Source organism: Patella vulgata, chromosome 4 (assembly GCF_932274485.2).
Source record: "Patella vulgata chromosome 4, xgPatVulg1.2, whole genome shotgun sequence".
NCBI lineage: Eukaryota > Metazoa > Mollusca > Gastropoda > Patellidae > Patella > Patella vulgata.
Genome location: NC_065882.2, coordinates 19,235,465 through 19,251,695, shown reverse-complemented (window position 1 = coordinate 19,251,695; position 16,231 = coordinate 19,235,465). Strand labels below are relative to the sequence as shown.

The following is a 16,231-nucleotide window of genomic DNA, read 5'->3' as shown; positions in this document are numbered from 1 at the left end:
GGGATGATGGTCATTGGAGATTTTTAATGTATGGCAGAAGGTTTTCTGTAGTTAGCAACACCTTGATAATCAACACCAAACACGCGTTTGACGGATTTTGATACGGTTAATGATGTTTCTATTGCGAATGATTTATTTGATGTTATAATGATATTTTGTTCGTTCAAAATTCCTAATAATGACTTTTGTAAACATAATTTTTATTTAATTATATCTTGCATTAATTATATTTGTATTTAAATTGTTTCTGTCCAAACGTCAGTGCATGCCCAATTAGACGTCACGAAGAAATGTATTTTTGAAATATATAGATCAGCATTAATGATGACTAGAAACGAATTCAGTCATGTTTGCTATCAACATACTTCAGTAATGTTAAAGAGCACATACAACGAACACGTATAAGTCAGATTTATTATAGGCACTATTGATCAACCAATATGGTTGAATTATCAGCTATATGTGTCGCACGCCATACACACTATCCATGGTGGTATCCGATGTACATATTGTGTATCTGTACCCATGGTGGAACCCGATGTACGTGAGTATCTGATCTATGCTTGTCTATACCACGGTTCAAGTAACATGTTGGCATATTACTAGTTTATCGTATAAAATATGTGAATTATAAGTCATTAGAGAACGAATCAAATATTGTACGGGAATTCTACCAATGTGTTTCCGTTTCGATACAGTAGCAGATATTTGTTGGTGTCTTTGATGACCTACAAACTACACCCGATTAACCATTCAACAATGTTATTCCCCTATTCAGTGGGCGGTGCCAATAAATTTCTTGGTATTAACAGAACTCTTCATAAACAGAAATAAACCGAAACAGAGAAAGTGTAATATGCACGTGTAAAATGGCAAATAAAAGAAGAACAGATATCAAGAATATATAAAACATAACGCACCAGTTATTTTTTAAGTTGTTCGAAATTATAATCGTTTGATTAGAAATTATATTTTAGAGGGAAAATGCCCTGTAAGTGTAGTGGAGTGTTGTGTAAGTTCAAACAAATGGTCATTAGCAAAACATTCAAGTCATCAATGCCAACTTATGGTTGCAACATTGCAGCATATCTTTAGTCATTTTACTACAGAGAAAAATAAACTTTTCCGATTTCCATTCCACCAATCAATCAAATGTTCAGATGTTAATTATATAAAAGAAGGTACATGCGATCTTTAATGCCCCTACCCCCAATCTCTATTAAATGAAAGGGGTGTAATATAGTGAAATATTCGTTACACCTGGCGCGAATAATGCACCCATAACCGAAATGAAATGAAATGAAATGGGGTCTAACGTCCTACTGTTCTGCTCCTATACTGGGCTAATGAAGACGGTCACCCATAACCACGTCTTTTATTTGCACAATTGTATCGTTGTCTAATGCTTAAACGCGGCGACCATATGAAATATTATAAAAAATATGTTGTACAGACTTCTAACCATTGACAAAAAGCAAACCAAAAGAACTTTTGCCGGGGATCTTTTTTTATCCGAAAAGGTAATCAAAGTAGAGGCTACACGTTTATATCTCTGTTATAGGTGTAACAACTGAAAGCAACTGTTTTGGGAACCCTAGAAGTATAAGGACAGGTGTTCTACAAGAAGGGTTTAAGAAATCAAGGATGTGTAAGAACACCCCTCCCCTCCCGTACTTCCGCTCGCGCGCATACCTCATCTTATTTTGTAAAACTTACCTTTCTGGAAAATATGAAACGTGTTCTCATTTTGAGGAGTTCATTTCTGGTAATTAATGCATCCTTGTGAACTTTTGCATAGAGTCAACCTAATTTTTCGCGTCTCGCCCATTCCTCCAAATGTTACGACAAAATTCACACAATATCAGAATCCTCAAAAGAAAATTATTTATTAAGATTTATCTTTAATTAATGAAATCATTGCCCTAACCAGAGTATAGGTCGAAGTTTGAAAATCGAACGTACTGAATTGACAGATATACTGACTATTAACATCACGATTAATCAAAAGTTAACGGATTAAATGTATTTTATACATAATTAAACATGACGTAAAGGTGGTCCGCTGATTAATTATGTCCATTAATCATCCTTAATTAACAGGAAATAAAAACAACCTTCTTAAATTTGCTCAGATCTTCTTTACGTGGACGTCACGAACACAAATCAAAAGATGACGACAATGAGTGAGGGTGGGGACAACTGGTTCGATCTAACTAGATTAATTAAAATTGAATATATGATTGAAAATTGGGGTCGTTCAGTATTTAAGTATAAATCTCTGGAATGGGGCTTACCGTCATATTTTCGTGTACCAACCGGACAATGTTGCCCCGAAAGCGGCGTTTTCGCGTACTATTCATACAAAGAGTACCTGCGTGTTCATCGTTGTTTCTTCCGACCTGATCGACTAGTTTTTCCTTTATCAGATCATCCACCCTGCACCACCGACAAGAGGGAAACCAGACTAGAAAATCCCGAGGAACTCTCTCGGTCTGAACCCGGGATCTTCTGATTAATGGTCCCCATTCAGTATATAAGAAATATAGAAAAATCAAGGTGGAACTAATTATTATATCGGTGTAACCGTATATTACGTCTCCCACAACTTATTTTAGCTGTTACCACAATTAAAGTTGGTGATGACAAATTCAGAGAAGAAACACGAGCATGTAAGTTGGAGGTTAACATAAAAATATGAAATTTACAGAATAGTTATCAAATTGTAATTTCTAATTGAATAAATGTATTGACCGTGCAACACATGCTACGACAGAAATTTATTTTTTTCTATAACCTATATACCCGCGCTACGTATATCCAAGAGAAAAGGGAAGAAAACCCATTAACATCAACGAATACAGCAAATGATATACCGATAGCTTTCAATTATCCAGAAAAGAATAAAATTTGATCAGAAGCGGTGTGTGTGTGTGCAGTGGTGTAGTGCTGGGAAAAAGTTAGCATTTTCTTGAAATTTTGTTCCGACAATTCACCACACCACTATGTGCATGTATATGTCCTCGCAAACATGCACCCAGTATCCTCTATAAGAGTAATTGACCCGAACATTAAGTATAATTAAATGTATGATATTTTGGTCTGAACCGACCACACAAAGCTATATTGTGGATAAACCCTGCCTCAGGTACCCCCGTTTATCTGACCTACAGCTTGAGGATTCAATGTCGGTCTCTAAATTATTACATTACTGGACTGTAATTAGAGTGATGCACAGAGTGCAAAGAATATCAGATGTAATTTAAGACAAAAATAAATTATTACTTAATTATTAAAATAGATTTTCCCCTATTTTCGTGTAGTAGAACTAATATTTCTTGGTACCTTTTATTCGAAATCTAATAATACATACTTACAAATCTTGTTTGTATGATAAATCCTGCATGGTCATATCAATCTTGTGGACAAAAATTAAATCGATTTATTAACTTTAAAATGCATACATAAAATACACAATTAATAAAACACAATTTATCAACATTAAAATACACACATATAATACATAATTTATAAAATACGACTTTGGTACATACTTTAAACATTATAAATACACGACTTTTAGTTTATAACACCAATAACTGTCAACTAAGATTGGGTCAATTATGAAATTAATTAGATGAATGAGGAGTGACCTAGACTTCACATAAATAGTTTTTAATTTCTATTTCGTTGAGTCGTGATGAATGCAACAAATTAGAAATTATATATAATAGTTATCTATACAAAACCATCTTAGATTTAAAAAAAAAAAGGTACTGCATGAAAGTATTTTCAGACAGTAACGTGTGTTGTACAGTGGACGGGGTATGCTTATTGTTTCTAGAGAACCCCAAACCACTTCCTATTTGAGGATGTTAAACAGCTTACAAATGCTGTTGGATTTTCGTATTTGTCACATAGCTGGTTGACTTTCAACTGGAGAATTATTATACCATGACCAATGCCAGTTAAGGTCGATAACTGTCATAAAATAACAATTAAATGTTAAGGCCTTCTGGAAACATTATTTTGAAAATGATAAAGTTTGGATGCTGATTGTTCTGTAAAGGGACATTACAGGTGTATTTAGCGATGTAATTTGCCAGGTTGACAAAAGCTGTCATTGCCCAAAGGTAACTTTTCTAACTCTAGGAGGCGTGAAAATACAGCTCCGGTTATCCAGGTAATAATCTGACAGATGTAATAAGCGTAAAGTTTGCGTTAATTCATGCTTTGTCCCATAACCTTTAAAAGGGCTTGTTGTTTTAATTCAAATTTAAAGGGAGATATACACATTTTAAATTTGTTATATATTTAGCTACTGCTACCGTTGGGAGCCACGGTGGCTAAGTGGGTAAGACGCGGGATCCCTAGCCTGGCGGTCGCGTGTTCGACATTGCATTGGCCGAGAAAGTTCATTGGAATTTTCCGACGTGGTTTCCCCTTGTCAGTGGTGCAGGATTGAAGGCTTGACAAGGACAGCTGTTTATTCGTTCGGATTGGACAAAAAACCGAGGTCCTGTGTATACATTGGTGTGAACGAAAAAGATCCCTTACCAGTAGGCCATAGTGCCGCTTTCGATCACAATTTTCCTCATCGCACACTGTATGGCGTATGCCCGTCTTCATTAGCCCAGTAGGAGCATAACAGTAGGACGTTAAACCCCATTTCATTTCATTTCAATGCTACCGTTAGTGTCAGGTGTCATGCAAGAGGAACGATTTTATACTTTGCCTGGTTCATTTGACAGTTAGCAACGATCTAAAGCCAAACAGCGTTTTTAAGTTCGATTTATTTTCAGGCATACAGACGACATTTTCATATGATATTACCATCCTTCTAGGAAGTCGAATGTCAAATAACATCACGTGGTAGCGAGACGTTAATTAAAGCGGAAGTGGGTGTTGAAACCTGGGAAATGAAGCCCACCTAAGATGATGTGTTGTCTAATATGGAATCGTGTTATATTTAAGGCGATCTGGTAATACGGTGTGGTATATCTGGATGTAAATGGAAACCTGTTAGAAAATGTAAATAATGTTATCTGGTAGTGCTTGCTTACAACAAATCTCCATAAACAATATTTTTCAACTCTAAATCATGGCCATGTCTTGAAGTTCTAATACTGCTCTTACTTTTTTCTCTCAAATTCTTGATGTTAGGCACTGGTGTTGTCTATGTGTGGGTTTTAATGGGGTTTTTTTTATAATACGTGCAAATCAGTCATCAAGGCGCGGGTTAATTAATTCAGGAAACAGGAGTTAAAATACTTGTTGAAATCACCCATTTGCCATACATGTTTAATTCTAATGCACCCCGCAAGTCCTTCCGGTTTCGCGGAGTGATTAGTTAATTTTGTAAGTAAAATGGTAGACATACATAATATAAAATAAAGCGCTAAAAATATAATTGACCAAATACTATATGAAAAAGAATATATGAAAATACAAAAAATACAGCACAAATATCAGAAAAACAGCTGGACTGTTGAAAAGCTGTCTAGAAGACTATGGAAAAAATAAAAACGAAGGAACATCAATACGAACAAAACCAAAAAAAAAAACCCCGACAAAACAGATAGATTCGTACGAAGCTGATGGAGTTTTACTGGAGTCTCATGGACAAGGTAACGAGCCACCGCGTACACACCTTCTCTGCCTTTGTTATATTAATAATAAAATATTATAAAACAATAGTATAAGTATTTATTAAATTATAGCGATTTAAGGACTGGTTGTCTGGTGCAGATGAAATACGTAGTCTAAAACACTGTAGGGTTGTCAGAGGTTTATAGTTTATTCTGTTTCTATATCTGGTAGGACTGGTACCACCACATGGCGAGGTATGGCACAACTGGTATTTATTAATAAGCGGTGCTGGTATCTTTAATAATCTAATTTGAAACAACTGAATAATGCGGTAATAGATCTGAATATGCTAGCGACCGAACATGTTACGATGACGTCATTCATATACTTTATAGAACACCTGATATCTCTTCTCTGGTAAGTTTACATATATTTTGTCTCACAATATGAAGTACAATTGGTTCTAAGTGGTAGTTAAGAAACATAATTACATGTATGTGGACGAGTTAGACATAATATGCGGACCTTCCTAATGAAAAATCAACTCGCATTTGAAAAGTAATATCAGGCGTAAACTTGATCAGAACTCTGCAACGCCCAGTAAGCCTTTGGTAACACTCCGAGTTGTTCGTCCTTTACGATACATATAACGGAAACTTTGCTCTTTTCGTGCAAACCGGAACACTGTTTAGGCCTTGTGGATGTATGTCCTAAAAGTTGCAATATAGTTCTATTTTTGTATAGAGAATGTCACAGCAAACCAGTGTATTAACCTTTGTGGAAATATAGAACATATATTTAGTAACTCGGAAGCTTATCTCATTTTGGAAACAAGCTTTCATACACATATCAATAATAGGATTGTGTTAATTCACCGTTCTAAATTGGAGATAATTTCTGAAATTGTTTGATTAAATTGATAAATTCCTCTTACATGTTCTTCGCCAAGTAATAGTCTGGTCTATTGTCCATTTCCAGTCTAGCTTATTGTTTGTAAATATCTATAAACATTTGTTTTAATTTCAAATGACATCGATCTCGCATGAAAGAATTTTAAAGTGGTCTGGAGACTAATATTGTCTTATGTGTAGACAACTTATGTTGGTATTTAAAAAAAAACGCCTGCCTAACTGGTATCATGTTAGATGGTTTTAACTAATTCAGAGCGGAAAAGGTCATTAAATGTATCTCAGAAAAGCGTATGTACATAAACGGATTGATCTTTATTAAGGGCTATTTGCGTTCATAAATATAATAGAACGATGTATATTGATAAAACAAGCATCAATGTATATTATTTTGATATAATTAGAAGGTTTTGTATTTTAAAAGATCATCGTCTGAGAATGTGAATAGGTTCCTCATCAAATAATTACATGTGTTTTGTCGTGAACTAATACTTAGGTCAAAACGATTAGTCAATGTTTCTTTTCAACAAAATTCAAAAGATCACCAAGAATGGAGAGAAAAAAATCACTATTTAAGATGCGAAAAGCGAAGTTATGGGAAGAAAACAGATCGAAATGTTAGTAAAGTTTCTATACAAATTGATACTTTGGATTTTTGCGTTTGTGTTTACGCCATGACATGTAATATCTCAGGGGTATATGTTCTAGACAATCGAATATATCTTTTATCATTTTGTATTTCTATAAATGCTTGTTCAAAAAGGTTCTTTGTCTTCTACTAATTTGCTCCAAGGAAATTTGAGTTTTTAACAAAGGTTTTAGAGGGTTCACCAATGTCAGAAAATTGAAATTATTCCATAAACATGATGGCCAAACGATTATTGAAATCGTAGAAACATTCTGAAAATACAGGCAATTCATTAAGCAATTGTTTTCAAATTTTTCTTGGTGAAATGTACATAGAACCACGTGTGTCTGTCCAATATATTCACACCAAAATTATTACAAAATTTGGGAACGATCGGGGTACAACAAAGGGTAGGCACATGAGTTAAATAAAATTTGCAGGTTATTTAATATTGTCATTTCAGTTTCTGTCATTAAATTCAATGTCTTTTGTTTAGGAAATCAATAAATGCATTTAGCAGCATCTCAAAAGAACACCGGTGGTGCCAGCATCCTGAAACTTTGGTAAAAGTCGAACTTCAGAGAGTTGTTATTCGACGAAAAACATCAAACGAAGAACTAGGGATTGCTCGAAAACGTAGTACATACCCTCGAAGATAACTGAAAATAAGTTAAATAAATGAAATATATAAAAGATATGAAGCTTACAACAAGAATTAAATGTTTGAAACACGACAGAATTATACAATTTGGAACCAATTCCCTGAAAAAGAAACCTTTCTGTAAGAACATAGTTGAGTATTGGAATGTATTGATTTTCTTCATGGTTTAAGAATCAAGTCTGCCTTGGTAGCATTTGCAGCAACAATCTTACCCGAAATAACAGTTTTCTCTTTTATTTTAAGATTAACTAAGAATATATTTGCAAGACTTTAACCACACAAATTATCTGTAAAATTGCTTATCATCATTAAAGACCTATGGGATATACCTACGCACTTCAGTTTCCACACTGTATGTAGTCGAAATTGCGCCTAATACATTTACAATTTTACACGATAAAAAGTCGTGTGATCTTCGATGTATTATGCCATAGCAAACCTTTTTGATTTTTTCAGCTGTATGTGACCAATGATGGTGAGAATTAGAAGGTCCAGTTTTAAAATTGCGAATCACAGGATTCATAATCGTAAATTGGTAGTTTTTATTGATATGTTTGCTAAGTATTTTAGCGACTGTTCACCACATGCCAATACGGCGAAGGTCGACTGCTTGCGTAATATTAAACATGCTTAATTATTCGATGTACCTAATTATTACAATAAATTATAATCCCATAGATCCATAAATACAAAACGACAAACTAGTTTAATAGCAATTGGAATTTACCAGACAAACGCGACAAAGTAAATTTGCTTCCCATTTCAAGGTGACATCGGGTGTTTCAAAAAGTGTAAGCCTACTTTGTTCTGGGCGCGACACAAACCTTTATTAAAATAACACGTAAGTTGGTGAGTAATGAAATAACCGGCAGACCGTCTAACACTTTCAAGAAGAGACACAAATTTGTGTCAGCCTTGATTAACCGATTGCAAAGTAACTTAAAAAAGAATAAACATAAATATGCGAGAATATAATTTTTTTATGATCTAATTTACATAAAATTGTTGCACTGTTTACATAAAGTAATTGAAATGACAAAGCTGTTTCAAAACCAGCACAAAGATGGAGCGAATCAGACACAAAATGGTGAAGTTCTTTTTAAAATAGAATAGTTAGAATTGTGTTATGTTGTGATAGCCTACGGACGATATGGAAAACTTAACACGTACATCTTTGAATGAATTAAATTTTCAACTTAGTGGGGGCTACAATATGTTGCCTTAAATTCAGGATGTTACCAAATTCTATGACATTTTCGTCGACAAAGATATCATTTTACTTTACCCGCTATGGCGACAGGAATCGTTTGGTGCATACGTCATTGAATCTTAACATCATTAAAATGCATTTTATAAAGGACATTTTAAAATTTTATTTAATTAAGCAATATTAGAATTTGAGAATAAACTGTTACTAAGTGACAATAATTCTACTGTTACTAGCAACAATATGCTACCACTGGTGAGGTAACATTTAAAAAGGTTCAACAGTTTGTTATTTAATAGAGTCGTTTGGAAAAACGTTTTACACCTTTAACAGGGAAGTAGTTCTTTGAAATGGAGCCGAGCCGTTGTCATATTAAGAGAAAATAGCATGGTTAATTGGGTTGTTTGGAAAAACGTTTTACGCCTTTAACAGGGAAGTAGTTCTCTGAAATGGAGTCGAGCCGTTGTCATATTAAGAGAAAATATCATAATCAAAATATCACTTGTAAAACTCACACAACACATAACCCATATTACGGATATTTTATGAAAATCACTATATTAGTACCAAAACCAAAAACGCTCGACATAAATTAACATAATGTAAAAATCTAGTTATGTTATTTCCCTCTCTACTTTTCGCCTCTGCAAATTCACTGTAAATTTTTCATCTTTGCATTTTCAATTATCAGATTTTCTCCATTACATTTTCGACTATCACAAGTTTCCAATCTCACTAACCATATAAGGAAAGGGCGTGTTTACGAGTTCAGCCGAAATTGACGCTATAACTCATCTGTTTCTATCGTCTGGACTAAAATTATTGCTCCCTGAAAGGGACTATTGGGCAAACGACTTCATAAATCTACGTTGATATAAGCGGATAATGCATTCAGAGTTCTTCATTTAGCGGAGTGAATAGTTAAGTGCAGGAAGACCGCATCATATATAACAATTACACAAGACAAACCCGTGGACACGACACACGATATAGGCCACACATATTTCAAACAATAAGCAACAAACGTATATATCAAATCAAATGAATGGATCCGACATCCATCTATATAAGCAAATTGTTTTTGTCAGGCCTGCACATAACAGCTGCAAGCAACACATGAAGTGTAGCTATTTTAAAGGAGCTTAATCGCTAACCTTTGGGACCTAGAAATTGACAAAAGTGGGTCGCAACGCATATAATACTGTAATATGAATGTATATAAACTGATTTACATTCAATGGTTTCCGTTTTTACGCCAATTTCAAATCAGTTATGTTCGGCGAAATAAGCCAGCAGTTTCAAGGGAGTGCAAATTCCTAGCGTCTGGTTATTCCAGTCTACATATGCCGTTTGATTTGGTGCAATGTGTCTAGCCTCGTCCCTCGAGTCTCTTGATACATCTGGGGCTGAAGCGCATTATGGTACACGAGTCGTGTTTATTTTTTCTTAAATATTGGATATCAAAAGGCCATATTTTCCCGGTAAGATCACAACATGAATGTTGATTTAATTTGACAAATAAATCGTGTTTTCAATGTTGAAGATTTTGGATGATATTGATTTAGAGACTTAGCTACTTTAAGTAAAAGTGTTACGTAAGTACAACTATCTGTTATTGTTATTCTCCCTACTGTACTGTAAATTCTACTTGATAAAAGAAACACAGAAAAGTATAGGCAGGCCTATTTAATCTTCCATACTATACAAGTTTCCTTTGTCTACGATGTCACCTATGGTGAAAGTGGACGTAAAACTCTAGGAATGAACGAACGAACGAACAAGTTTCACTTTATTTATTAACAAAACCCATAACATATGTAATTTAGCAAAATCGGTTATAAGTAATTTCAAGTTGTTACCCGATCCACTGCTTATATCAGGGCTCTACTGTACCAGCAGATTATTGAGAGGATTTCAGTGAACCAAGCAAGAGCTTAGGGAAACACAGAGAATGATTACGCGGGCCCCTACAAACGTGGGAGCCTAGGCCATGGCCTAGTTGACATGTGCCTTAATCTGACCCTGCGAGTACGCAAACATAAAAAAAATGACGTCACATCTGTATTTTGATTGAAGACCACATAAAACTTATTTGGCCTATATATTGGCTACCGGATAATTTATGTTTTTACTTTCATGTTTGATGGCAACTACATAATCGTTTCCGGAACCACGCCCTCTGTCCGTTCGAATAGAAAATCTTGGTGCTGGGAAATACAATGGAGAAATTCTGATAGTTGAAAATCCAAAGATGAAAAAGTTACAGTGAATTTTCAAAGGTGAAAAGTAGAAAGTGAAAAAACATACGACGTAACTAGATTTTTACATTATTAATTTTGTTTGATACTAATATAGTGATTTTGTGTTATGTGATATTTACAGGTGAAAAATTTCGAAAATGGTAATTGTTACCATTTTGACTATCTATGATCATGATATTTTCTGTTAATATGGCAACGATTCGGCTCCATATTTTTAATCACTTTTTAATTTCTATCTGATTTTATTTGAAAAAAGGAAGTAGCAACCTTTGGATGCATCTGTAACGAAATATGTTACAACACCCCTCTATTAGTCCCCCTCAGAGTGATTAAACAACGTTGTTTTTTTTGTTTTTTAAATGCTGATTGTATAAGAATAGTGTTAGTTACGCTACGCTAGATATATTCAAAATGGTAATCCTTTGAACTTTATTTGTCAGTGATGGCGATTATTCTTCCCTTGTATTTTTGAAGGATTAATTGCGAAACATGCCGTTATTAATTACTCGTATACTGATGAACAAATTCGACATTTTGTGCGAGCGTTTTACTTTATGAAAACAAATCACTCCAACACAACAGCTTATTTATATAAAATTTCGGGTACATCACCATAACATATATGAGACTTTTTTACTGGGTACACAACCCACAAAAATCCAAATGGACATAATTCTACTGAGTCTTATGCTTATGTATGTAACGATATTATAGTGGTGTCCCAAATATCTCTCTCTGACCGTTGGTCGATTAACGCCTGCTTTCACAATAGAGATATCGCAAAAAAGGTTTCAAACTATGCAAAATTATAGATAAGTAGGACCATGCGCACATAACTGGAGTCTTTCACGCAATGGCTCAAAAGGCCACAGATCACTAAATATTTGCCCATTGACTTTAATGTTAATTCTCGTCTCTTAGACCGGCTCTAACTTTTCCCCAAATTTTCGTTGGGTAGAACGCTTTCTACCACAGATGGAGCAACACATGGCAACCTCTTGCCCAAAAGCACGTATGAGGTTCACCATGAAAAACTTGAGATAAACAAGCTGGAAGTAGAGACAAGAAAACATGCAATTTTGGACCCTACATTTCAACCTAACCAACCTCTCAACTCTTGTATCCTTCCGCCTCAAAATCATGAATATTCACCAAAACCTGGTAGAAAATGTATTTTCAAACCCTTTTCTTCGATTCTACACCAAAAAGTCAACAAAAATCGCCATGCAAAAGGGGGAAAAAGGGAAAGGGAGAGAAAGACTAAAAATAACTTTCGCCCTACATTCGTGGGTGACGGCGTAGAAATATTTGGTGAGCTGTGTCCAAAATGGCGACTCCCTCATTCCGCGATCTTGTAGCCCCGATTATCAAATATGGACTTACAAGTGGTTCGACAGTCTGATGTATATAGTCATGAAGCCTACCGAGGAATCCCGACTGCCAAATACCTATAACTATAGTTGTTGACGTGAATTCACGACGGTCATACCGTTAGGGCCGATATAGCTCCATGACATGATACATGTTTGCATGTATTCAAGGCGGGTTGGGGTGGTCTAGAGTGTCGCGCTTCGGCCTCTAGCTGGCCGGTTACCTCTGACTTGCGGTTGTGGTTTCGATCCCTGGTGTGAGCGTATGTGGCTTAGAGATAGGGGCGCCTTCTCAACCTCGTGGGTTTACCCCGGGTACCCCGGTTTCCTCCCACAGGAGAGACCCCTGCGCGTGCGCTAAGATAATAAAAATTAAAATAAGACAACTTGTCTGCGCTATCACCATCGGTGGAAGTGGACGTTAAACACTAAGAACAACACATGTATTCAACAACATGTTCAATAATCATTACACGTTCCTCTTTCATGCAAATAGTAAAAACAACAATATGCTACATGTCCTTCCAGTTAATCTAATATTTAACAGGGAATGGGAATGGTGCGAGGTGTTGTCTTATGAAGAACACAAACTGCAATTACTCATTGGACAATCCAAACTGGATGTTATTCAATTGGATGTTGATTGGCTCCTAAACTACAATCTCGAACTTTAATTTGGATTTAATGTTCCGCCAACGCATGCACTCAAGTCCTGTACACAAGAAACCGAGTCAAACAAGGTACAGAATCATCCATGAGACCGGTTTAATCTATTTGGAAAGTTCATATTGCTAATAGTTTTACTGTTATATTTTTATAATATTAGCTAATATACATGGAGAAGTTGATGAATTGACAAACAATCCCATTTTCATCAATACTTCAACATCGTTTATATTTCAATTCCTACGAATATTTAGCTATAAATACTTCTAATTACGACAAATGAAGATATTCAAAAGCAATTAACATCAGACAATGCTTACGTACATGCATGGATGCAGTGTTAAAATTAGTCAAAGCAATGACCATTAATCATTTCGCATGATGAGCCAGACGATGTTGATGTAACGCGATGAGCCACTTATTAATCAAAACAATAGAATATAAAACTTAGAGCAGTTAAAGATTTCGAACAAACAGAGAAACTAGCACTTAAGATCACGGCAAATACCTCCTCACTTTTCACATGGCAATAAATCTTGACGGACCACTTTGTCCAAGAAAGCTTAGCAATTGGGAATCACTCAAGAGTCTTGGCTTTGTCTTGGGGGTAAAAACAGCGCGAATACAAGTTTCAAGCTAACACCTGCGTGTGTGCTTATTATCTTGTCAAGATCCATCACTGTGTACGCGAAAATTGAGCGAGTCGTAGTAAGTTGCGTCCAATCCCTATAATATTGGCGCCATGAAAAGCAAATTGATTCGTGAATATTTAATCTCAATCAAATTTAGCATTTCCTCCCAGCTATCTTGGCCACAAGATTGGAGTTTAACCCCATGTCATCTGCCTCGACAAAACAAGAGTCAGTAAGTTAGGTGATATAATTTCAGCAATTGGTAATCTCCGTCCAGTTAATGGAATACATTTTCTCGGCATCACAGGATGTGTCTCGAAAGTCTTTTTTTATCACAATTTAATCGGAAGTGACATTCTAGACTTTTATTGGTGATAATACCTTGATGTTTTATTGTGTTTAGGTTATCGAAAACGTTGAGCTTGTAATTATTAATTATATTTGAAAACTCTTTATTTTGATACAAAATCAATCTACGCCGAGTAAAAATATAATTTATATATAATTATTTAAAAATTACAATCACCCCATCCCTTTACCCTAAAGAAATAAGAAAAATCATTCACCAGGAAGCAGAATATAATTACGAAGGTAAGTATTTATAAAATTAGACACGATTCCTAATTAGATATCTTGCGTATCACAAAACAAATAATTCATTAACAACTAATATCATAATTTGTTTCATATATTCTTCTTAGTTTAGAGATTTCCTCACCCCTTCATGTTTTTGTTTACAAAATGAATTCATATGAATTACCCCATATTTAGTTTAGCAAAGATAACCTTGACTCCATTATCCCGTAATTTCATAATGTATGCAGTGTCTACACCATATCTGTATTACTTTGGTGAATAAACCCGAATTAATCACAAAGAGTATTTTTGTTTATATAATACTTCCCATCTTTTGATAATTAAATGAATTATACTGGTGTCGACCATTAAAAGTGCAGTCCTTATAAGGTATGTATACCCAATCTGAACAGGACATACACCTTGCTGATTGGCTAGTCTCTGAGAAATATTTGCATCCCAACCCAGACCCAAAAAAGCACTGATTTGCATGTAAAATAAGTATTTCAGTCTTTATGTATATATTTATTTTTAACTTTAATACTCTACATTGACGTACTGTACTTTCCTATTTTATTATTGCTGTACTCTCCTATTTTATTATCAATGTACTGTCATATTTACTGCTTTCAACCACCGGTACTTTGTTTATTACTGTAATTTGAGAACTCTTATGCCTTATTATTACTGTACTTTCAGGTCTTATAATCGCATACTTCCATAAATTACAATTGGTCAAACGTTGCGTTCTTTATTATTACTAAACGTTTGACTATTTAGATACTTTATTATTACCGTACTTTAATATACATCTGTTGCACTTCTGTTTCAAGTGTTTTATCTTATTTTTCAACAAATAATGTACGTACTAAGTCGAGGCAGTACTATTTCGGAGTTGAGATTTGATTTATTGGATAACAGCGATTTTTACCAAATGATAACACAGTGGTCTTTTTTTTTGACATTGTATTTCAAATATTAATTTCATAATTTAATTGAATTTTTAAATTTAATTTTTACTCGTGCTATACCTGGGGCCTATCTAGCACCTTTGAAATTAAATGACACAATGTGTAACTCAAGTATTGAACGGTATTCTGAAATAGTCATCTCAGGTTTCTCCATAATAATAGGCTATCTGTGAATTTTTTATATGCTGCACCGATCTTTATTGGATCGTGCCTACACTATTACAACAGTTCATTTTGTATTTCGGAAATTTTAATTGGATTTTCTTTTAGTATTGATGGTACCAATGTATTGGATAAAAGCTGACAAAATCTATGTATTTATCCATAAATTTCGAACCACTATTCTGATAATGACAATGAGGTGGTACCTATGTTGACAGGTCGACGTTTCGGCAAAAGTCAAGGTTAGTTTAAGTGACCGTATTTATTTTCTGCAGGAATTATGGCCGTACATAAACCCCCCTGGCAGTTTGCGCTTGAACAAAGATATTAATGACCATAAATAGCAATATAACAAAACAAAAATAATAATCTATCATTTTACATTTTATAATAATATCAAAGTCACAAAATATAATAAAATGACACCACCCCACAGTCGCCTCAAAGAAAATACATCCATGCACTGCCGTATAAAATTCAGAGAGCACTTGGAATTTAACAGAAATTTTGTACTCTCTAGAATTTTAATGTAACAAGAGTTTTTCTATTAAGGTTCCTGAAAGTGGGAGTAAGAAACGAGCTACTTTGGTCTATTTGTATTCC

The 16,231-nt window shown here is 34.6% G+C and overlaps 1 long non-coding RNA gene across 2 annotated transcripts; it reads left to right on the top strand.

Moving 5' to 3' along the window:
* Nucleotides 1-436: 436 nt before the first annotated feature.
* On the top strand, nucleotides 437-8,104 carry LOC126818943 (uncharacterized). 2 transcript variants are annotated; one of them, XR_007679423.1, is made up of 3 exons: nucleotides 437-540; nucleotides 5,818-6,003; nucleotides 7,619-8,104. It is a non-coding gene; the product is annotated as an uncharacterized LOC126818943 (long non-coding RNA). The 2 variants fall into 2 exon arrangements; XR_007679424.1 differs by having other exon boundaries at nucleotides 495-544.
* Nucleotides 8,105-16,231: the final 8,127 nt, after the last annotated feature.